The sequence below is a fragment of the Tamandua tetradactyla genome, chromosome 25, assembly GCF_023851605.1.
Source record: "Tamandua tetradactyla isolate mTamTet1 chromosome 25, mTamTet1.pri, whole genome shotgun sequence".
NCBI classification, from domain to species: Eukaryota; Metazoa; Chordata; class Mammalia; order Pilosa; family Myrmecophagidae; genus Tamandua; species Tamandua tetradactyla.
In genome coordinates, this window is record NC_135351.1 from 26,696,125 (window position 1) to 26,719,098 (window position 22,974).

Sequence of the window (22,974 nt, forward strand, 5' to 3'; positions counted from 1 at the left end):
ATATTTCCCTTTCCCCAGTGTACAGTTTACCTGAGTACATGTGGCCATGGATACCTTTGGAGAGGACTAGAGAAAACAATACTGTATTTAGTAGATGAGATTTTGCAAGTTTTCTCCTCTTGGGCACCTGGAATCTCCTTTTGTCAAAACCTTCTACATAAAAGAAAAAATTGGCTAAGTTACAGAAACTAGTCAAGACTTTCACCTTGGGATAGCAGACTTCTTAGGATTTAAAATTCAACCTTCTCTATAGCATAGTTACTCTTATAATTATTTCCTAGATCTTATCTTAAGCATATTCTGCTCTCTGGCTATGGAACGTGAAAAATTTTTTATATATTGCCAAGGAGATCCTTGACTACTATTCTTGGTCTTAAATTGATCAATCTTCTTTAACCTTTCTTTACCAATTCATTCATAGCCCAGAAAGAGCCATTTAACTTTATAATTCCTATTTTCCTGGAACCACTAAAAATTCTGAGATATTTTACATGGCCACAAATTCTTCCACTGCTATCTTCTTCTAGTTCAACATTGGTGAAAGTTTTAATAATCCATGACTACATTTCTGGGATTATCTGTGTATCTTCCATGAGTGAAACCATCCCTTTCATCAGGTGATTTCGCTACATTCCTAATATTGAGTGTCTCAAGTTGGTTTCTTGGGAAATTAATGCTAAGATGGAGATGTGCATTCACATGGTTTATTGGGGATTATGCTCAGAAACACTCATATCAGAGGAAGAAGAATCTTGCAGAGAGAGGAGTTGCACTGAGATGCAGTTACGACACAGGCTTCAGCCTCAGATTTCACAGAAAGTTCTGAAGCTGGGAAGGCCCTACATCAGTGCTCCCAGGGGAGGGATGGGACTTGAACTTATACTCCCACGTTGACCAGCTATTGAATACGGCCTGCCTCTTAAATGGGGGTGTGATATTAGGCAAAAGTGCTTTCCTTTGATCTTGATCTTCCTCAAGAATTGTAGTCAGCATAACATAAACCCCTTCCAAATAATGGTGCTGAACATGTCTTTATATGCCATTAGGAACTACCTGGTGTATTGCAGTCCTAGTTAATATCCATGGTTCCTCTGATCTGGTAGAGGTAATGAATTTCAGAGGGCTCTGGTGGGGTTGTAAGCCTCTGGCAAACCAAATGCTCCACATAATTAAATGTAGATTGGAGAGCGTTCTGCTTGAGAATCAGAGTGAAACAGCATAACATATGGTCTGGGTGTCAAATTTAAAAGGATATTTGTAGAAAGAAGTGTGCCACTCTGGAGGCAATTGGCCATAAAGTCCATGAAAAGAAAATCCTGGAAGAATTTCAAGGTTAAAACTCAGTGGTGCATAGGTGATCCAGAGAATTAATGCTGAAATCTCTTTAGCTCCTCTTCTATCACGTTTTCATCCTTCTTTTGTGAACCTACGTAAGCCTCATATGTCTATTCTCTGAGTAGAAATTTTGAAATTTGGAATGAATTCTCTCTAATGAAAGGAAAAGAAGAGTGAGGTTTTCATACTCAAGTTTGCCTATGTGCAATGTAAAATAATTGATAACAGAAGATGGTGAAGTAAAGAACAAAACAGAAGTATCCATTTTAGAGTTAATGCAGACTCATAGAACGTATCCCTAATGCACATGTGACCATGCTTCCTGGATTAAAAAAAGAAACAAACAAGCCATACAAACAAACAAAAGCTTTCAAATCTTTACGTGAAAACTCACAGGAACTGATGGATTTTTCTCATTCATAGTAAGCAGGTTTAGCTCGCTTTTTTTTTTTTTGCGGGGTACATGTTCCGGGAATAGAACCCGTGTCTCCTGCATGAAAGGAGGACCAGTGAACTACCTGTGCACCCTTAGCTTGCTTTTACACAACCTAAAATGATTTTTCTATTCATGAAACGTCTGAATCCCCTACTTCTTTACTGACTCTCATAAGATGGCCTCAAGCTATAAAGTATTTCCCAGAAAAAAGAAAATGAAGCTATAGATTGGGATTTCCTCAGCTTCTTTTCATTAAACCTCTTTCTCATCTGTTATATATAATAAAGGAGAGTTCCTTCAGCTATCTAATGGCAATCTTTCAACCTATGTTCTGTATCCTATCCTCATCAAAATTCTCAGAAATTTGGAACTAGTTTTTACACCTTTTTTCCCTTGTATTCTTGTTCTCTCTCTCCTCTCTCTTTCTCCCCCACCCCGCCCCCACTGAAACCTTTCAATAAGTAAGTTAGCCTGTATATCCTCTCTCAACTTAGCGCGCGCGCGCGCACACACACACACACACACACACACACACACACACACACACACACACACACACACACATCTTCCATCAGCCTCACTTGCTCCTTCAGGTACCTACTCAATGTAGCTTAAGTTTTCAGAAATGTTACCTGCACTAGCTGCTTCTATTTTCTCATGTTATACCAACACTGTAGCTTATACTAATATGGTTTCCTCTCTCACCACAAAAAATGCCTCTTCTGATATTATCAATATTTTTTATGTTGCTAAGTCATCTTCCTTCTCCTTATAGCACAATTTTTTCCCTATTAGCTAATCCCTACCTCTTTGGCTTCCATGACATTGTGAGCACTTGTCTTTTTCCTTCTTCTCTGGCTCCTCCTTGATTTGTTAGTCTATCCTCCTCTGTCCACCTTTACATTTTGGAAATCCTCCAGATTTGGCCCTATTCCCTTTTCTCAGATCACCTTTTACTATCTTTGTAAGTGAGCTTATTGCCATGTTTTAGAATAGCAATTGTGCCATAAAATATAACAATAAAATCTCAGGGGCATAAATCTTGTCCATGCATCTGCAGGTCAGTCAGAGTTCAGCTAAACTAGACTGGGCTTGACTTAGCTTATCTTTAAGCTTCAAGTCAATTCCAGGTACTCTTATAACCTTCATGCTCCTTGAATCAGTAGCTCATGAAGGCTAGCAAAAGGCCAGAGTGCAATAGAACAAGCCCAATTGCACAATGATATTTCAAGCCTCTCATTGTGTCACATTTTCTAACATGCCATTGGTCAAAGAAAGCACATGGAAAACCCAACGTCTAGGCCTTTCTTGTGTATCCTTGCTTGGAGGTGAGAATGGAAGGAGGCACGTGTTTTGTGAACAATAGTCTATGTACTATTGTACATAGACTAAATACTTTTATCTTCAGCTCAAAATTTCCTCTTAACTTTTGTTTATATGCAGTGGTGTAATAGACATTTCCAACTGGCTTTTCAAGATACTTCAAAATCAACAATTTAAAAATCCACCGTCTTCCTTGCCAGAGTTCATCTTCTGCCATGGTTCCTAGCTTAATGAATAGCACCATCATTCACCAAATGGCATGAACCAGACAACTAGGAATATCCTCAACACCTTCCTCTTTCTAATTATTCCCCAATTGTTGTCATCCATTTTAACCACTAAGTATCTTTTAATTTTTTTTAATTTCTAGACTCAAATAGCATTTTAGCTACCATGATCTCTTGCATGGACTAAAGCAGTAGCCTTCTAACTGTTAAACTCACATCAACTTTGTCCCAACAAACCCAAATCCATTCTCAACAATGTTTCCCAAATTAGTTTTCAGAATAGAATTATAATCACTGCCTCTGCCCACTGACCACACACGCACATACACACACACATACACATACACACCCGCACATACCTAAATCCCTTCAGTAACTTCAGTAGTCTTATGTAATACATCTTTCTTCCTTTTCCTCTGTATCCCTGACATACTAATCTTTCTTCTGTTTCTGAAAAAATTCACGTGTCTTCCTGCCTTAAGGATGTCAGCCATACTCTTCCAACTTTTTGAATGATCATATTTTTTCCAGTTTCAGCTGGCTGTCCTTATCTTTCACAGATCAAATCAAAAGCCACACCATCTGTACACCTATGACTATACCTAGATCTGACTTGCAGCTTGAAGACAAGCTGCCCATTTCTGAATCTTTAACACCTAATACTTAGTGCAGTTCCAGGAGCTTAATAAACATTTTATCAACAAGCATTATTTGAGTTACTGAATAAAGGAGTAAACCATAGATTTATATTATCCTTAAAGGAGACTTAAAGGTAGTCTTGTTAACCCTCAGCCTTGTGTGTGAATCTTTTCTGCATCATTCATGTAGTTCCAAGGAAATTCATAAATTTGCTAGTCATTAAGCCAGTTAGTTGCAAAGAATCTAAAACTCCTGACTTTTGGTACACACTATCTAGAGGAAATAAAAAGCCATGTTTACTTAGAATTTAAAGGTAAAAATCAATAGTATAAGCAGAAGTTTGTTTGTCTATGATATTCTTAGAATAAGTAGTGTTGCTTGCATAAATTCAATAAAAAAGTAATATCCTAATTTCCTACCATTGGTAAATAAATTAAAGACAGGGAATTTTGTCATTGATTTACATCTCAAATGACAGTTTAGTTGCCTAGTAGCAGTCCTTAACCAATTTTTTTCTTGCTCCCACTGAATTCTTTGGTAAGTTGGGTGGACAGATGCTCAGCAGCTGTTGCTGTATGTCAGGAAGCAACTTCATAACTTTGACTCCCAATGAAATAAATATAAATTCTAGGTTATAGAAGCTCCAGTTTTCACATCAACGGTATGTACTGGGAATGCTATAATGATTACCACCTGATATATGCAGAGGGAAAGTGAGAACGAAAAATGTTCCATGCACTCCATGCCTTTCTGAAAAATGATAGCTTTCCCACAAGACATATGGAAAAAACTGCTTTCCTGAATGTGTAATGTCTCAGGGTACAGACACAGCCAGTGGGCTTGACAGATAACAGCAAGAAGAGAAATACATGAACATATCTCTTTGGGCTAAGAAGTAATAATGTATCTTACTAGAGTTACTGCCTCTATTAAAACTAGAAACAGGATATTAATTGCACTACTACAGGAGAAAAGAGCAAGGGCTAGAGCATGACTCCAAAACAGCATGGAAACTGTCACTTCCCAGTTCAGCGTTCTCTAATTAGGTCTCAATGCGGACTCCTGCTAATTTCAGTAATGAGCACTTCCCAAAATAAGTGATATTTAAACACATAGAAAAATCCCTGCATCTAAATTGGTCACCAGTTTAAATTCTAACTAGATGGTGGTGACTGCAAATTATAACACATCCCTCTAATGCCTGTGTGTTTACCAGTCGTGAGTTAATGGGTTCCCTCTGCCTCTTCCAAGCTCACCACCACTGCCATGGTGGCCAAAGTCTGCAAAGAAAGTGAGAACCAAACTTCAGCAAGACTGAGCTACCTTCTCAGTACAGAAAATTTTGTGTGGCAGGAAATAGAACCCGAACCAAGAACAGTGGTAGTCTGTGGTGCCATTTTTGCATTTTTCAATTTAGCTGGTTTGAGGAGTGTCTCTTTTCCTTGAAAGCCCTTCAACAAAGTTAACATCATTTACATGGACATAGAACATTGAGAGATAACGCCCACATGCATGTCTGGTTGTAGCTATGCATGGCTGTGCTTCTTTACTCAGCTGTGTCCACCTATCTCTGTATGTTTCTTTCTCTACGTATTTTCGGTGTAAATCTTGTTTTCCTCCTCAATCCCAGAACACACACACCCTTTAGTACTCATTTTTCTTTTCCTGGACTTTTTCTGATCTTATTAAATTTCCAAAGGCAGGAACTACACTTTTTTCCAACGGTAATGTCACTATGAACTTATAGACGCTAAATTAAAGTATACTTTAAGATTATAAGGAAAGGCTGTCAGTTCCAGCAGAAACAGTCTACAAGGACTGATTTAGTATCTATGATACAAAATTTGGGCCATGTCTGCCTTGAGTCAGAGGTGAATTGCTGATATAGAAGGAAAGGCCTCATATTCCATTTTACCTGACCATTCTCGTTCCCGAGCCTTTTGAACCTCCCTGCTACACTATTAGTAAAACAAGTAAATCCTAAGAGTACATCTATTTTACTATGGTAGTATTCCATAGGTTAGTGTACTAGGTTAAAAAAGCCTCATTAACAATTGCTAGGAAAGGCCCTGGAGATTTCCAAGAATTCATTTTACAATAATGGAAAGAGCATAACAATTTCCCCCCTTCTCCAATTTCAAATGCCTTGAAGCAAAGAATAAGAGGTTGAAAACACAGAAATGTATATGCTATCTTTCACAATGTCAAAAACATAATCATTTAAGGGCTCACCGTTAATTACTGAACAACCTGTATGGGATTAAAACTGCTTCTATTTTCAAAGTGCATATTCTTTTCTCCTCTGTCCGATAGAGCACGGCACTCTGTCACACAGCTCAAGTGAAGGATCAACTACTTTCATACTGGAGTTTCATAATTTCTCATGAAGATAGCAAGAATTGCTTCCTAAGGCCATCTGATATAGGCAAGGTATGATTGCTGTTGTCATCAATCTAATGTTGGTAGCATATATGTTAGGGTGAATAAAAAGCGTATTTGCTTCGCACATATTTGAAACTTTTTTATTCAGAGGTTGATGATTATTAACACATGTTGTCTTGATAATTAAGAAGTAACTAGGTCATTAAGAACTCATTAATCTTCAGAAATTTTCATCCCACTAGATCATGTCAGAAGTTAGAGCCGAGGGAAAATATGCCTTGCCTTTTCATTGGAAATGAAATAAAAGTCATCATGATAATAGCTTGGAATGTCGACCTCTGGTTTTTTCAGTTTAGATTTCAACTGCAGAAATACGAATACCTTAGAGTGGGTTCTTTCATTTTGATTAAAAAAAGAAGCTGTGTCTTCTAACAATGGCCCAGATAGAAATGATTTTGTTAAACATGTATTGTAGTTGGCAAAAAAGTTATAATTTTTCCATCTTAGTTTTATCTGTATTTGAGAAATAAAAATATTCTGTATTCCTTGTCAACTCCTAGTCACTTTCTATATGTTCCACATGTTCTCATGCCTTTTTACGTATTCTTCCTTTAACACAGAGTTCCTTTACTTCCACCACTCTTATTTCATTTTCCTGCCTATCTGCAACCTCTCCTCCAAGTTGCAAGGCCATTGCGTGGCTTTACAATTGAAAAAAATAATCTTTCTAGAAGTGAGAAGTGTTGTACCGGTCTAAGTAAAAGATTTATTGGCTTCCAAAAGCAAAGATTCATGGTGCAAGATACTTAGCACTAAGTGATCCTCCTTCTTGTCGAGTTGAGAATTTTAGCATCTTTCTGAAGGCTCATAGCCGTTTGATCCAGGCAGTAGAAAGAAATTTACAATATTTTTCTGTAAGAATGTTTTTATTAACATAATGATCTCAGAAGATGTGAGCCTGACAGCTCAAGAGACAGAAATATTCTGCTTAGCCAAAGGGTGAACACAGCCTGGGTCAGGAACAGGACACTCGTCTCTACTGCTGGCTTGGAGCAAATCTGCCTGTGTCAAAGTGCAGGCTGCTTCTTCACCCATCTGCTGAGCTCAGGCAGCCCTGATTACAACCAGCTGTGAGGGTGAGTGCTCTGCTGGAGAGATGGCCCAGCGCAGAGCTGAACCAGCTTACCAGCCTGCTGCAGGAAAGCACCATTAGGCTCTAAAATCTCTGTTCCCACCACCCTACTCAAGTCCAAATCAAAAAAATATACAGAGGCACAGTCTTTCTCCTTTGTCATCTCTTTCCCAACTTCAATAATGAAACCACTAATCAACTCTACCCGGTGTATTATTTTGATCAAGCAAAAAATAACAAGAAAAAAAAAAACTCTTATCCTCTAATACTTCATAATCCAAAATTTATTTTTGAAGGAGACAATTATCTCTGACAAAAAGATACAATTTTGCAAACATTATTTAGAAATCAGTGCCTGGTATTTTCTTAGTTCACACATTAGCTGGTGATAGATGGGAAATAATTTGTGCATAAAATTTATTAAGGTTCTATATCTCATGTTTCCACCTCTGAACTTCCATGGAAAGCCAATAAGAAGACACACAGTCACATTCAATTACAAGCTCACCCTTCTATTAAAATGTAGTAACCTAGAAAACCAAACATGTTGACAAAAGACACCTTTCCAAGACAAAACCAAGTTTAAAACACCAATGTTTCCTTAGAATAAAAAACAGTGGGATTTGCATTAAATAACCAAGACTATCTCATTTGGATGAAAATCTAAGGCTGTGCCAGAATAGATAGTAATAACTTCAGTATACATGGAAGTGATTGCAAACCACATATAAATGACCTAACAAATGCATTTTCTAAAAGTTACTTCTCTATAGCTAATTATACCTGAAATGTCCAGACACTCTAACACCAACCAAGATGAGGCGGGACTGGGAGAGAAGGAGATTCAGAATGGGAATTTCCTTTTTTTATTTTTTTCCCAAATTTCATATGAATATAGGACCAGTTTAACAAATTTCTAGGGCCCCTCCCATGGCTATGGAAGGGTCTACTATAAGGAAAGGGCCCTGAAGCTTAAGCTTCTTTAGTTTTACAGTAGATATGTTTCTGATTTTATTATATATTTTGATGTTCTATATTGAGGTCATTCCAGAAATTCCCATTCAAATGTGACAGATCCATTGATTCAAGTATACCAAGCAGTCTTGTTGATGCCTACTCATTTCTCATCTCCTAAAGTGAAATTGGTGATGCCAAGGCTCAAAACAGTAGATTTCTTGAGCCAGTTCTGATCCTATGGGGGAACTTGACAAAGCTTGTATCGTCAGCATGGGAACAAAGCCTGGTTAACCCTGCACTTGGGGATCTAGATGGATTTTCTGGTGCAACTTGTGGGAAAGTCATAGGGGAAGGTAGATGGAAGAAGGCAGATCTTGCCAGTAGAGATTCAACAGCATTGAAAAGCCAGCAGGAGGGAGGGGACCTCAAATGTGAAATAGCATCTAGGAGTTCTCATGGGGCCTGGGAGTGGGTTGTCAGTGTGTGGGCAGCAGAACAGAACACGAAGGCAGGAGAATCTGTTAAGAGAATAAAGATCTGGATGCACAAAGTTAGAATTAGGCAACAAGTGAGACTGCTATTTCCCAAATATTTCTGTCCTAACACAGGAAATCTAACATGGACTTAGGGCATAGGTAACAGAACTGGAATGCAACATAAATGCAAGTCTCAGTTTTATTCCATGTTTAGTTATTGGACCCCCTGTCTGAATATCCCCTTTCTGAATCTCTATTTTATGAGCTCATATAGCATCCCATTTCAACAGTTAAACTAGACAGGAATTTCTAACTTGTGTCTGTCAATTCATTCGTCACTTGAAAATTATTTATTAAATAGTTATTATATCAGGCAATGTTCTAGGTACACAAACCCTAACATTCGGAGCTTATATTCTAGTGAGAAGGTATAAAAACAAGAATAAACACATGAGATAATTTCAGACAGTGATAAGTGTTATGAAGAAAGTAACAGTAATGGGGGAAAGCATGTCCAGATTGTGGGATTGTTTTCTCTAGGGCAATGATCACGTAAGGGTTCCTATGAGGAAAGACCCTTAAGTCAAGACCCAAGTGATGACCCAGTCAGCCATATAACCATCTAAGGGAAGTGTTTCAGACTGGAGGAACAGCAATGCAAAGTCCCCTTACCATTGGTATGTTTGAGGGATGGAATCAAGACTAAATAGTGAATGAGACATGAAGTGATAGGAGAAAAATGTAGAGAAAGGAGCAGGGCATCAGATTACATAAAATTTTAGAGACTATGTTAAGAGATAGGCACTTTATTTCAATTGCCTAGGAAGTCATTGGGTGTTTATAAGCAGGGAAATGATGCAATCTTTTTTATTCTTCAAAATGATCACTCTTAAATTCTCTGAAAAAATATATATATTTATCAACATTTCTCTGGCACTTTCCTATGTCTGGCAGTTCTCCTCTGATTTCTGTTATACTGTTTCTGGATAACCTTCCTCCATGTAATGAGTCCACTCAGTCCCTGAAGTCCCGTTCTCTCTCTTTGTATTTGTTCCTATTGCAAACCAAGGCCAGGACTGATACTACAGGGAAATTTCAGGGTGACAAAAGACACAGGGGGTACAGAAGATCACAGCAGGGTACTATGCTGGCTGTCAGCTGTTCCCTGCTAGAATGCTGGTATTCATTTGTTTGGAGCAACTTCTTGTTAAGACTTTCAGATAAATCCACCATACATACAAAGCATGCTATGTAATGCTAATGCTATGGTAGAGTGAATGGCTGCCATATATAGATTTTCCAGTTTCAAATAATCAAACTGCAGAAATATCCACACAATGTTGCAACTGTAATGCATAACATTTAATATTCTTCACGTCAAAAGATGTCTCAAAGGTGGGCAACAGTGGCAAAGTTCTTGCCTGCCATGCCAGGGACCCAGGTTCAATTCCCGGAACCTGCCCATGTCAAAAAAATAAAGATGTCTCAGAATCTTGCAACATTGCATAGTTATAGTTACAAATATCAGTATCAGCTCAACGCTGGATTCATGGAAACTGCTGTTCAAGAAATTCTGTGCATAGTCATACAGCTCAGAATCTCAGAGAAAACAATAACAAAATAACAACAAAAAGCCAAAAATTCCTAGATACATGTGTAAATAAATTGTTTCCAAACTTATTTCTCTGGGATTCACATGATAACAAAAGCTGTACATAAAAATAAAATAGACTCTAAACCTTTAAAATGCCTAGGTTGTTTTTGTTGTTGTTGCTTGCTAGTGCTTTTTTCGGTACGGGAGAATGATTTGGCCTTAACAAATTGCGAACTTAACAGTACAGAATGAAAGATTCACATTTAATATGTATATTAACAACTTGTAAACTTTTGTTCAAGCATAGAATATTCAGCTCTAGCTCAAAGAACTGCAAAGCCAGATTAGGGTTGAAGGCCAAAAAAGGTAAAATGCAACCTCCCTAAAGCCAGAGTGGTGTGTTGGGTTGAACGATATGTATAAAGAATTGATGTTTTTTATTCTCTGTACATCAAGTTAATCCTATCAGGAATACATATTGATTTACATTTCACATCTAACTTTCTTAGCTTCTGTCAAATTTAATGAATGTTGATGCACATATTGATTTCTCTAGCAAAAGAAAATTAACAGGACATTGTTCAATTTTGACCTTTACTTAATGAGCCATGTATACATCAAAAGCCTTTTAGAACATGTTGTTGATCAGGCACAGAGCTTCAAAAGCAGTCTATGTACCAAAAAAAAAAAAAAAAAAAAAAGAAAGAAAAAAATAGACTTTTAATAATCCCCCAAACTCATAATTACTGTAGAGAGAGCTCAATAGGAATGCAAAAGGGGGTAGTTCCCTTGCCAAAGTCTAGGCAATGAGATATCTTCAGTGGCTTGCAGAAAGTGGAAAATGGGATATATCTACTTATAATTCAAATGCCATCTTTTACAAGGCCCTGAGGGGAGTTTACTTAATAGCAATGCTGAATAAATCCTCTGGCTGTGTACCTTTATGTCTAAAAATAAGTCCCAGCACATGTTTGTTTAAATCATTGCTACTGGAAAAAGCATGACATTAGTTTTGATGTCCTTTTGGGCAAAAATTCAGTTCCAGATCATCAACAAGAAATCACATGAATTTCTCTTGATCTGCTGCTTCTCATTATCTTGTTTTTTTTCTTCAATGTGTACTTTGTTTAGAGTACCAGGGTGCAAGAAAATAATCAAATAATTTCTTGGACCCCCTGAATAAATAAATGCCTTATAATCCAAACAAGGTACAGAGGGGAAGAGTTGAGATCAAATGTTCCATTTAAGATCATATCTCATTAACAGAAATTCAAGAAACATTTTGCAGGATTTTATTTAATTTTAATTTCAGATTGTTCAGAAGCAGCAGCCTATTATTAAGTCTTATATATAGTTTATAATGTAGAAGTGTGTGATAGTGCTATTTGTTGTAACAAGATTCTGTTAACACAAAGCTTAAGTTATTGGTTTAGAGCTACAAGCAAGTCCAAATTTTTTTGCTAAATTAATAAATTTTGAAGTTCTTTGCAACTGTCTACTTGACATCTTTCCTAGAATAGATTAAGAAATTCTCAAATTCAATAGGTCCAAAGGCAAATGGAGTCTGGAAGCATTAAAAATTGTGGAAGGAAACTGGATCTAAGTGACCAAGAATCTTAAGAGAGAAAAGAAGTCATCATGTGCTTTGCAGAAACATTCGAGTTTCCTAAATATTAAACTCTAAATTCTTTTTAAAAACATCTACATTGCTTATCGTTTTCAGATATATTACATAAAATAATATATATATGTAAGTAAAACTGGGCAGTAAATATTTCTTTTCATGAAATGAATCCGTTTGGTCAGTGTGTATACCATTCTGAAGCCCAAGCTACTATAGAAAATCACCTGGGGAGGCTTTTGTGAATATTCATAAATCACAATCCTGACAACTTCAAAAAAAAAAGCATTGAGGAAATCCCAAATTTATTGGGCTTTCTCAAGTATTTCTTCCTAATTTTTTATCTCTAGTCCAATTATGACTTCTTTCCAAAATTGGACTTTTTAGTCTACCTTCCTTATAATAAATGTAGGTACAATTGAAAATAGTGTGGGGAAAATTAACATCTTTTGCATTTTCAGGCGGCATGTAGATTCTTAATATGTTATCAATATTTCTATCTAAATGAAATATTTATAATTCAAACACTGACCTGATTTCAAGGTCAAATCCCAGGCTTGCCTCCTACCTTATATCCAAAGATTCTTAAAATGTTATCAATATTTCTATCTAAATGAAATATTTATAATTCAAACACTGACCTGATTTCAAGGTCAAATCCCAGGCTTGCCTCCTACCTTATATCCAATACTGACTTTGTGTAAAAATAATTGAAGTTGGTGATTGTTGACTAGGAGATTCCCATCTCTGTCTTGAATCATATTCTCTTCAATTAAATTCCATTGGTTTCCTAAAAAGTAGTCTAAAAGAGCAGTCTTCCTGTGAGATACATTAAGCAGTAGAAACAAATAATCAAATGACATTTCGGAACATTTTTATTCAGAAGTCTTAAAAATAGGTTAGGAAGTCTATGGGATGTTCACACTGTAGTCTCTCCTGGAGCGGAGAAAGGACCATAAAACCACCAGAAATTCTGTCCAGTTCAGCGAGTCTTTAATTTTATTTCTAAAATGTACTTGCAATATAAAGGCCCTGTAAGACCTATGGAATTGGGAATGGTTTTATTTTTATACTAATGATACATTGTAGTCACATGATGTTTTTCCCTCCAAGGATCTTGGAGAGTTTTCTTGACATTTTCTAATTAACTTTCTTTGCATTTCTCAGGACATGTTATTATCCACATTGTAGGCACAACAGAGTTCAGTGTCAAGAAATAAAAAAAAAAAAAAAAATCAGTGAATTTATACTTATAAAGCTTGAAGACTCAAATCAACAAAGTACTTGCTCTACTTCCCATTAAGGCAGAATTTACAGAGAAGGCAGCTTCACATAATTCTAAGTCGTTGAGAGGTAAAAAGAAAAAAAAGGAACATTTTGAAGTCAACCATCTGAATCCCTATGCATGGTACTTGCTTCTTATCTGCAGCACATTATCTAATGTGATTCAGGAAGCAGTCTCCAGGGAGCAATCCCAAATCAAAACCAGTGGACAGTCCAAGCGATGTATGTAGTATAGATTCCATTCATCTCTACTAGTTATTTTATTGTATTTTTAAAGTTGTATTTTTTAAGTCCCATTTAAATTTATTAAGGGGAAGGGACAATGTGGAAAAAATGTTAATGACAACTTAAGGCCAAATTCTGGTGAACAAAGTCTATTTCTATTTGGATATACCACACTTTGTAACTCAGTGGTATGCCAGCCTCACAGCGTTCTCCACGTGGAAGCAGAAACTGCAAGCAGTGAAGCAGTTTCATGAAAATCATGAGTCTCTATCAACAGAGAATTTTTATCCATAGTTTTCTGTCTGCCAAACCAAATATGACACTTCAGGATGTTTTTATGCAGGGGGGGGATATAGTCATTAAAAAATGTGTGTATTTTTGTTACATTCAACTCTGTTTCTAAATGTAAGGTAAATATTCTATCAAATATTCTACCAAAATAAAAAGACAAAAACTTGTAGCTTTTCCATTTCAGATTTTGTCTACTTATTTATTTTTCTTAAAGAATGAAGACAAACTTGTGATTGAGCAGGAAGTATAGAATAAAAAGCTAAGAACTATCTGGACTTCAATCCAGTGGAATCACAATGACTAAAATTTGCATCTGTGCAGGGGCAAAAGAAAGAGAGAAAACAGATGAATAGATGATAGATGATTATAGAAAAAGATGATGATGGTGATGATGAAGACAGACACAGTGATAGATGTAAGATAGACAGATGATAGATAGATATACAGTGACAGACAGACAGATAAATAGGTATATAGAGCTAGAAAACTGTGAAAGAAGGTGATTCCATGGCCAGTAGCTCCTATAAATCCACCCCTACTATAGATTAACAACTATAAACGTTGGACAAAATACAGAAATGGAAATTGTTTCAAGGAACCACAGAGTGAACAAGAAAGTACAAAGGTTGGAAGAGGAGTATTTGAAAGAAGGGAATGGTACTGTCTGAGTTTTCTATTTTATAGCTTTTAGCTGAGGGTAGTCTCTAATATTTCAGGTCGGACAACTATAACTCTGTTAAGAAACCTCAGCCTTTATGGCTTGATGAATCAAAACAGAGTTTGGGGCAACCATATCCCTTGGAAAATGAGAGAGTAAATTTCAGAGAGTCAGAAAGGGGAAGCCTCAAATTCTATATATACACTCAATCTGAATCACTGACCGACCCTTAAACCATACATTCACTGTGCAAACTATAAGCAGCTCAGGAAGATCTAAAGAACTCCAATTGAATTTTGAGTTGCCACTACTTGCAAGGGAAACAAAACAATTCTCAGCTTGAGTAAGCTAAATTAATGGCCTAGTAAAACAAACAAAAACTCTTAGAAGAACATGATAGGTACATCGTCTCGATTCACAACATCCAGGATACAATCTGAAATGATTCCACATAAAGAAGAGATAGATAAATATACGTTATGCCATTCAAAAAAGACAATGAACAGAGAGAAACCCCAAGATTACCCAGATGTTGGAATCAGTACATAACACTCCTAACACATATGCTCTAAACTGTGAGGAAAATCTGCTCAGGTTGACAGAAAATCTCAGTAGGGAAATAAAAAGTATAAAAAAGGGGCTTAATGGAAATTCTAGAAATGAGAAACATAGTATCTAAAATATTCACTGGATGTGAATAACAGCAGAATGAAGATGACATAGGGAAGTTTCCTGGAATTTGAAAGCAGATCAATAAAAACAAAAAACAAAAAAAGAAAAAAAAAAAAAGACCACTAATGACCAGAGACTATTTTAAAAAAATCTACCAAACATGTACTTGGGTCCCAGAAGGAGAAGAGAGAGAAATGGAACAGAAAGTATATTTGAAGAAATAATAGCTAGAAATTTGCAAAATTTAACAAAAGGCACAAATTTACATATTTAAAAAGCACAGCCATCACCTAGCAGAAATCATACTCCCCTCCTCCAAAAAAAATCTCACCTAAGTACATCATAGTCAAATTGTTATATCTTCATATAAATTTAAAAAATCAGCTTAATCAATCAATCAAATTAATCAATCAATTAATTAATTTAATTAATCAATCTCAATTTATACAAAAATAGCCACTGGGATTTCAACTTATGCCAGTCAAACTCTACCCTGTATCTGGGGCATCACTGGTGAGACTGACTTTTCTTCCCTTTCCCTGGCAACAGCGAACATTGTACCAGCTCAGGGTTCTGGGTACCAGCTGATTTTTTCCGTCCTTCTTTTGTAGCATACGTCTTTTACCTAGTGTCAGAGTGGTGTGGAGGTCAGTTTCCTAAATTTATCTCCATCACAGCAGAGCTTGGCCTAAAGTCAAGGTAGGCTGGGAAGGTAAAAGAATATCTAGCCCTTCCTCCGACAGCAAAAGACTTCTGTTTCATGTCCCAGCAGGGTTTTGGCAACCACCATTTTGTAATGATGCAGGTAGTTGGAGTGCAAATGAGCTTGGAGTGCAAATGAGCTTGTCCAGGTGCTTCTTCTCCACCCTTTAGCCTGCAGACCCATGCTGCAAAGGGGGTTTCTCCTAGGTTTCCTGAATTTCCCTCAATTTACATATAAGCGTCCAGTGGAGATGTGTGGGTAATGGCTGCCAGATGGGCAGACTCCCCTTTTGAGTGGGGCTCCTGGTTTTCAATTTACTTTGAACTTCAACTATCATTTTATCCCATTATCAGTCTCTATAAAATTGTTAATATTTTCCCTTTGCCCACTTTCATGGCAGCTGACTCATCCTCCCATTCCCTGCCAAATGTTAACCAAAACATGTGACCTCCCAGAGAGACTTATCATTCTTTGAAATCCAGTTCATCTTGTTGTCTTGTGATTTGAGTTATGTGATGTACTAAAAAAAATGTGACATGGGTTTAAATTTCTTGTTGTGTTTCTTATTGGTAGGGTGGTAGTGATATTCTCCTGTGGCTTTCTACAGCCTTAATATAAGTGGAAATCTGAGTAAATTTTTAACGAACATATTTGACCTTGTATTTTTCCTTTGTTATCAGAAGTAATCAGGATCTGTATCAGTAAGGACAGACTATTTGATGATGTGATAAAAAGTGCCCCCAAACTATTACTGGCTTTAAACAACACTCACATTACATGTCCAATATAAGAGACCAACAGATCTCCTTAAATTCATTTTCACACTAGAATTCTGTTTGACACAGCAGGCTTTATCTGTAACTTTTTGATTAATTGTGGCAGGGAGAAATGAATTAAATGTGAATACAGAGTGACTATAATTTTAATCACTATTGAATGGACTCAACAACTTTTCATGAATCCTTTTATTATCTTTATAAATCTCTAAGTGCTTTCAAAACTATATCTAAGAGTAAAAGACAATGTATTTATATTTACAAGGGACTAGTGTTGGTTAACATCAATTCTTACAGAACTTGGTTTAAAAATAGCATTCATTTCTTTTTTCATGTGTGTTACAAACCAACCTTGTCACAGAGTTTGCTAATAGGAGTGTAGGCATACCTCATTTTATTGCACCTCACTTTGTTGTACTTCTCAGATATTACATTTTTTACAAATGGAAGGTTTGTGACAACACTGCATCAAGCAAGGCTATCAGCACTTTTTCCAACAGCATGTGCTCACTTCATGCGCATATAAGACAATAAACTTAATCAGCAAATGTGTGTGTTCTGACTGCTCCATCTACCAGTCATTCACACAATATTGAAATTAGGCCAATTAATAACCTTACAATTGTCTCTAAGTGTTAATGAGAAAAGAAGAGTTGCAAATCTCTCACTTTAAATCTGAAGCTAGAAATGTTGACTGTTAGTGAAGAACGAATGTCTAGCAGAAAGTTAGACCTCTTGTGCCAAGCAGTTGGCAAAGTTGTGAGTGCAGAGCTCTTAAAGGAAATTAAAAGTGCAATCCAGTGAACACACAAAAGTTAAGAAAGAGAAACAGCTTTACACCTGATAGGGAGAAAGTTTTAGTGATCTGGATAGAAAGTCAAACTAGCCAAGAAAGTCAAACTAGCCACAGTATTCCCTTAAAGCAAAATTAATCCAGAGCATTCTCTTCAGTTCTATGAAGGCTGAGAGAGGTGAGGAAGCTACAGAAAAAAAAGCCTGAAGCTAGCAGAGGTTGGCTCATGAGGTTTAAGGAAGGAAGCCATCTCCACAACATTAGAGTGCAAGGTGAAACAGCAGGTGCTAATATTGAAACTGTAGCACGTTATCCAGAAGATCTAGCTAAAATCTTTGATGAAGGTGGCTACACCAAACAACAGATTTTCCATGTAGACGAAACAGCCTTCTATTAGAAGAATGTAGGCAAGACAGTCTTCTATTTGTAAAGCCTCTAGGATTTTCACATCTAGAGAGAAGTCAAGGCCTGGCTTCAAACCTTCAAAGGACAGGATGATTGTCTTATTAGGGCTTCAACTACAAGTGAAGCCAATGCTCATTTACCATTCTGAACATCTGTGGGCCCTTAAGACCTATACCAACTCTACTCTTCTAAATGGAAAAGCCTGTATGACAACACATCTGTTTACAGCATGATTGACTGAATATCTTAAGCCCACTGTTGAGACCCACTGCTCAGAAAAAGGGATTCCTTTCAAAATATGCTTGCTAATAATGCACCTGGTTACCCAAAAGCTCTAATGGAGATGTACACTGAGATGAATGTTGTTTTCATACCCTGCTAATACAACATCCATTCTGCAGCCAATCAAGGAGTGAGTCCAACTTGCAAGTCCTATTACTAAAGAAATATGTTTTGTAAAGCTATCATTGCCATTGACAGTGATTCCTCTGATGAATCTGGGCAAAGTAAATTGAAAACCTTCTGGAAAGGATTCACCATTCTAGATGTCATTAAGAAAATTTGGGATTTATATGGAGGAGGTCAAAATATCAACATTAGCAAGAGTTTGGAAGAAGTTTATTTAAACCCTCATTGATGATTTTGAGGGGTTCAAGACTTAAGTGGAGGAAGTAACTGCAGATAAGGTGGAAAAGCAAGAGGACTGGAATTAGAACTGGAGCCTGAAGATGTGACGGATTTGCTGTAATCTCATGATAAAACTTTAATGGATGAGGAGTTGCTTTTTATGGATGAGTAAAAAAAGTGTTTTTTTGAGATGGAACCTACTCCTGGTGAAGATGCTGGAAACATTCTTGAAATGACAACAAAGGACTTAGAATATTATATAAACATAGTTGACTCCAATTTAGTTGGAGTCAAATTCTGCTGTGGGTAAACTGCTATTAAGAGCATGGCATGCTACAGGGAAGTCTTTCATGTAGGGAAGAGTCAATTGATGGGGGAAACTTCATTGTTTTCTTATTTTAAGAAATTGCCACAGCTACCCAACCTTAAGCAACCGCCTGTCAGATCAGCAAGCAACCATGAACACTGAGACAGGACTCTCTACCATTTAAAAGATTATGACTTGCAGAAGGCTTAGATGATGGTTAGAATATTTTTTGCAATCAAGTATTTTTCATTAAGGACAGATACATTGTTTTATTAAATATATAATGTTATTGAACACTTAACAGACTAAAGTATAGTGTAGACATGAGTTTTATATATACTAGGAAAACAAAAATTTTGTGCGACTCACTTTATTGCAGTATTTGCTTTATTGCAGTAGTCCAGAGCTGAACTCACCATATCTCTGAGGTGTGCTTGTATAGATAGTAGTACAAATAAGACTAGGTTTTGGCCAACACTTACTAGATGAATATAAAGTTAAGTTATTTTCTGTGAGAATAAAGTGGTTAGGAAAAAATAAACATCAGATGATTCTCAGGTTTTAAAGTAGGATTTCAGATAAAAAGAAAGTATTATTTCATCTGGAAAAGAGAAAACGGAAAGATTTATTGGCTATCACTCAAGAACCAGAAGGCCTTAACACAGATGTTCTCCCATTTCTTGTGAAGAGACTTTTGTGATCCAAAAATAAATAAATAAATAAAAATGGTCTCCTAATAAAGCTAATAAAGCATTGGAAATTTAGGTTATAAGTCAGAAAAATCTCCTGGCAGTTAAGATCTATTAAAACTTGAAGTGAATTTCCGAGGACTTTTTTTAGTTCCATCTCTGCAGTTCTTTCAAATTAACGTAATATCTCATCTGTCTGAGTTTTGTTTTTTTTTCTTTCCCAGTACTGTCTGGAGGGATGGATTCTTACCTCATAAGATCCTTTCCTATTTAAACATCTTAAGTCCTTCCTGGAAAAAAATTATACACAGCTTGGTTTTAAGTAATGCTTTAAGTTTTCTCAAAATTTTTAATATTCGTGTTCTGATTTGATGATTACAACTCTATACAACAGGTCTACAAGGTAATAGTTTTCTCCTTTAGCAGAAAATGGGACCAAAATTTGCTCTCTTAGAACTCTACAGCCTTGATTCAGTTCTTTATCATCATAGGCATTTACAGTTTGATGTTGTAGTTTGGAAACTGGGGAGAATGCCATCTAGATGAAGAATCCTAGGTGTTATAGCCATAAATATTTGGGGTTATAAAGCCCAGTTAGAAAACTAAATAAATAAAAGATAATCAGTAATATACACATACACACATGCATACATACACACACATACACACTCATGCATATATATCTACACTACTATACATATATTAAAATATGCATACACAATACATATATATGTAATTGTGTGTGTTATAAACAAAGTAAACATTGTTTAATAGCCAGAATTTAAACACAAATGAATGTAGATATACAAGGTCTTATTCCAATTCCTTCTGCCTATCTCATGGGTTCTGTTGTGAAATGTATCTGAGATTCAATATTGAAGTCATCCATACCACTTTATAGATCACCGTCCCAGACATTTAAGCAGAAGTGATGTGGGGAAGTGGACATTGGCATTGGTAATTTTTTTCTGAAAAGTTAATCAGAAAATTTTGAAAATCTACCATTTAAATACCTCAGCCTTTCATTTTAACTCTACCCCATTGGAACCTCCAAAACCCAAATATCCCTGAATTAAACCACAGATTAAGATATGTGGTGTTCTGTCACAGGCATTTTAAGTTTTTCTAGTTTTCCACAGAGTTTGCAACTTTTAAAATAATAACAGCCCCTGTTCTTTTTTTCATTACCTATTAATAAGAAACTTGCAACAACATAAAACTTAAACATAAGACCTTGAATCTTAGTAGCGATTAAGTATAGTTGGACAGATATTGTGCCTTTGCTGTTACGGTGTTTGTGTATCAAGTTTCTGGCAGGATAATCCTGGCATTAGAAAAGAAGAATTCCATCTATAGAGTTTTTTTTTTTCAGGAATTATCAGCGCCAGGCATGGTTTTAAGTTACATTTTAACAGTGAGGTGGGGAAACAGTGCCCCAGATGGCAGATATAAAATGTGCCATAAATTTTAATGAAGCAAATAAGTCACTAATAACCCTACTGCTAACAGTGCTATATTTGGGACCGACCTTAATAAAGGAAAATTAAAAAGGCACATGCACCCCTTAAACAAGTGCCTAAGATGCCTGATATAATTTACTAATTCAACTATTCACACTCTGATTGTACAGCCCCTGGTCAAATGCTCAAGTACAGCTGCTTCATGTAAAATAAATAAATAATAAATTTATTGACCACCAGATGTCCCAGCCTGTAACGTGTGCTGGTAGATACCAGGTCACTCAAAGTTCAGCAGATTTCCTAAAGTCATAGATATTTGTGATATTTTGGGGCTAGCAACACTAACTTGGAAACCATACATACACTTTTTTTTTTCAGCCAGAGCCCAGAGATAACCTTGCTTTCTTTAAGCCATGCAATCTCAACCAATGGCTTTTTTTCATGAAGCAAATCTAGCAAATAGGCTATAGGTTAAGAATTCTGGAAAAGGGTAAATGGGAGTTTTCCACACTTTATTGAAACAATGGCTGGGGATTCCACAGGCTAGGCATCATTAAGTCTTTCCCAACCAAAATGATTAACTTGGATATGGTAAATGAGTGCCACTTTTTAGCTGGGATAACTGATGTCCAGGGAGCTAAATGATTCAGCCAGCAAGAAGGAGAGCACAGAATAGGCTCAAAAATCAAATGCAAGATGATATAATAATGTCCATATATAGTGTGCACAGTAATAAAGTACATCACACATTACATGCATTATTAAATATACCCCAAAATAGAAAATTTTAAATATGAGATAAAAATGAAATGAATAGTATTTTAAAATATCTTACTAATTGTGATAGCTTAATTATCCTTAGCTAATTTCTCAGGCAGAATATATTGTTAAAGCCAGGATCATCTTTAACCATGGTGTATGCAAACCTATATTTAAAGTAATCGTCCTTGTAATTTTCATTCTACCGGGCTGCATTCATGTCAGGTCTGATTACATCATCATTCTTTTTCACTTCATAAAATATTTGATGAATAGCTTACACTAGACAAAGGAGTGTCAACTCTATTACTTATCGTTTGCTATATTTACATGGTTTGTATTATCCTGAACCCAGATTGACACTTCAGGACTCTTTTTAAGCCACTTGCCCATTTCATAGAGGTTTAGTTCAGTTAAAACAAGACAATATCTTCTAAAATCCCATTTAACTAGGGGCATGCAAATTTCAATATATCACACACTTTGAAAGCAAATACCTGAGAGGACACCCAGGCAGCCCCTCTGTGTGGTGGACCCTCCCTCCACCTTCCCTATTTATTCTTTAACACATGGGGCATCTCACAAAAGGATGAAAAGAGGGTGCCAGAGTGAATCAGTACATACATTATGTACATTTCCCTACTAAACCTCATTTCTCTTATTTTTAGATAAAATGAATATAAGTAGAGTTCTATTTTTTACCTCACATTTCACTTTTTTTTTTTTTTTTTTTTTTTTTTTGCATGGGCAGGTTCTGGGAATCAAACCCAGGTCTCAGGCATGACAGGCGAGAATTCTGCCGCAGAGCCAACATTGCCCGCCCACACTTCACTTTTGAGGTTATCCCTCTAAATGTAAATCTTCTCAAGGCAGGGTTGGCCTATCAGCCCCCTGTAGAATGATTCATACCTGATGCTCTGTCTCTTCCAATGGGATATTTTTGTTTGTCAACATGTACCAGTTACTCTCTCAAAATAATCCAAAATTACATTTGATGTTACATTATGTATTACTGAACTACTTGAATAGATTAGAAATCAGTTGCAGGAAAACATGAGCCAAATTGTGGCATATTTATATAGAGTTAAATACATAATTTGAGATTTTAGTGTCACATCTAATGAAAGGGAAAGCTCAAATTCATAAATGCATATATATGTATGGCTTTGTAACCTGGAGGTCCACATGAAAAAATACATGGCA

General features: G+C 36.3%; 2 long non-coding RNA genes across 4 annotated transcripts in view; one reads left to right on the forward strand and one right to left on the reverse strand.

Annotated features, from left to right (window-relative positions):
• LOC143669152 (uncharacterized) overlaps positions 1-22,974 on the forward strand; it is a 61,782-nt gene that overhangs the window by 35,042 nt on the left and 3,766 nt on the right. For 2 of the 3 annotated variants that reach the window (XR_013168752.1, XR_013168749.1), the window contains exons 4-5: positions 6,274-6,390; positions 12,047-12,176. This is a non-coding gene — a long non-coding RNA (uncharacterized LOC143669152). Of the gene's footprint in view, positions 1-6,273; positions 6,391-12,046; positions 12,177-22,974 lie in introns of those variants that run through there. The other variant, XR_013168751.1, reaches the window with a different exon arrangement.
• LOC143669154 (uncharacterized) overlaps positions 10,246-22,974 on the reverse strand; it is a 71,265-nt gene continuing 58,536 nt past the window's right edge. The window contains exons 3-4 of the long non-coding RNA XR_013168755.1: positions 12,800-12,941; positions 10,246-10,364 (exon numbers count right to left, since the gene is read on the reverse strand). This is a non-coding gene — a long non-coding RNA (uncharacterized LOC143669154). The remainder of the gene's footprint in view (positions 10,365-12,799; positions 12,942-22,974) is intronic.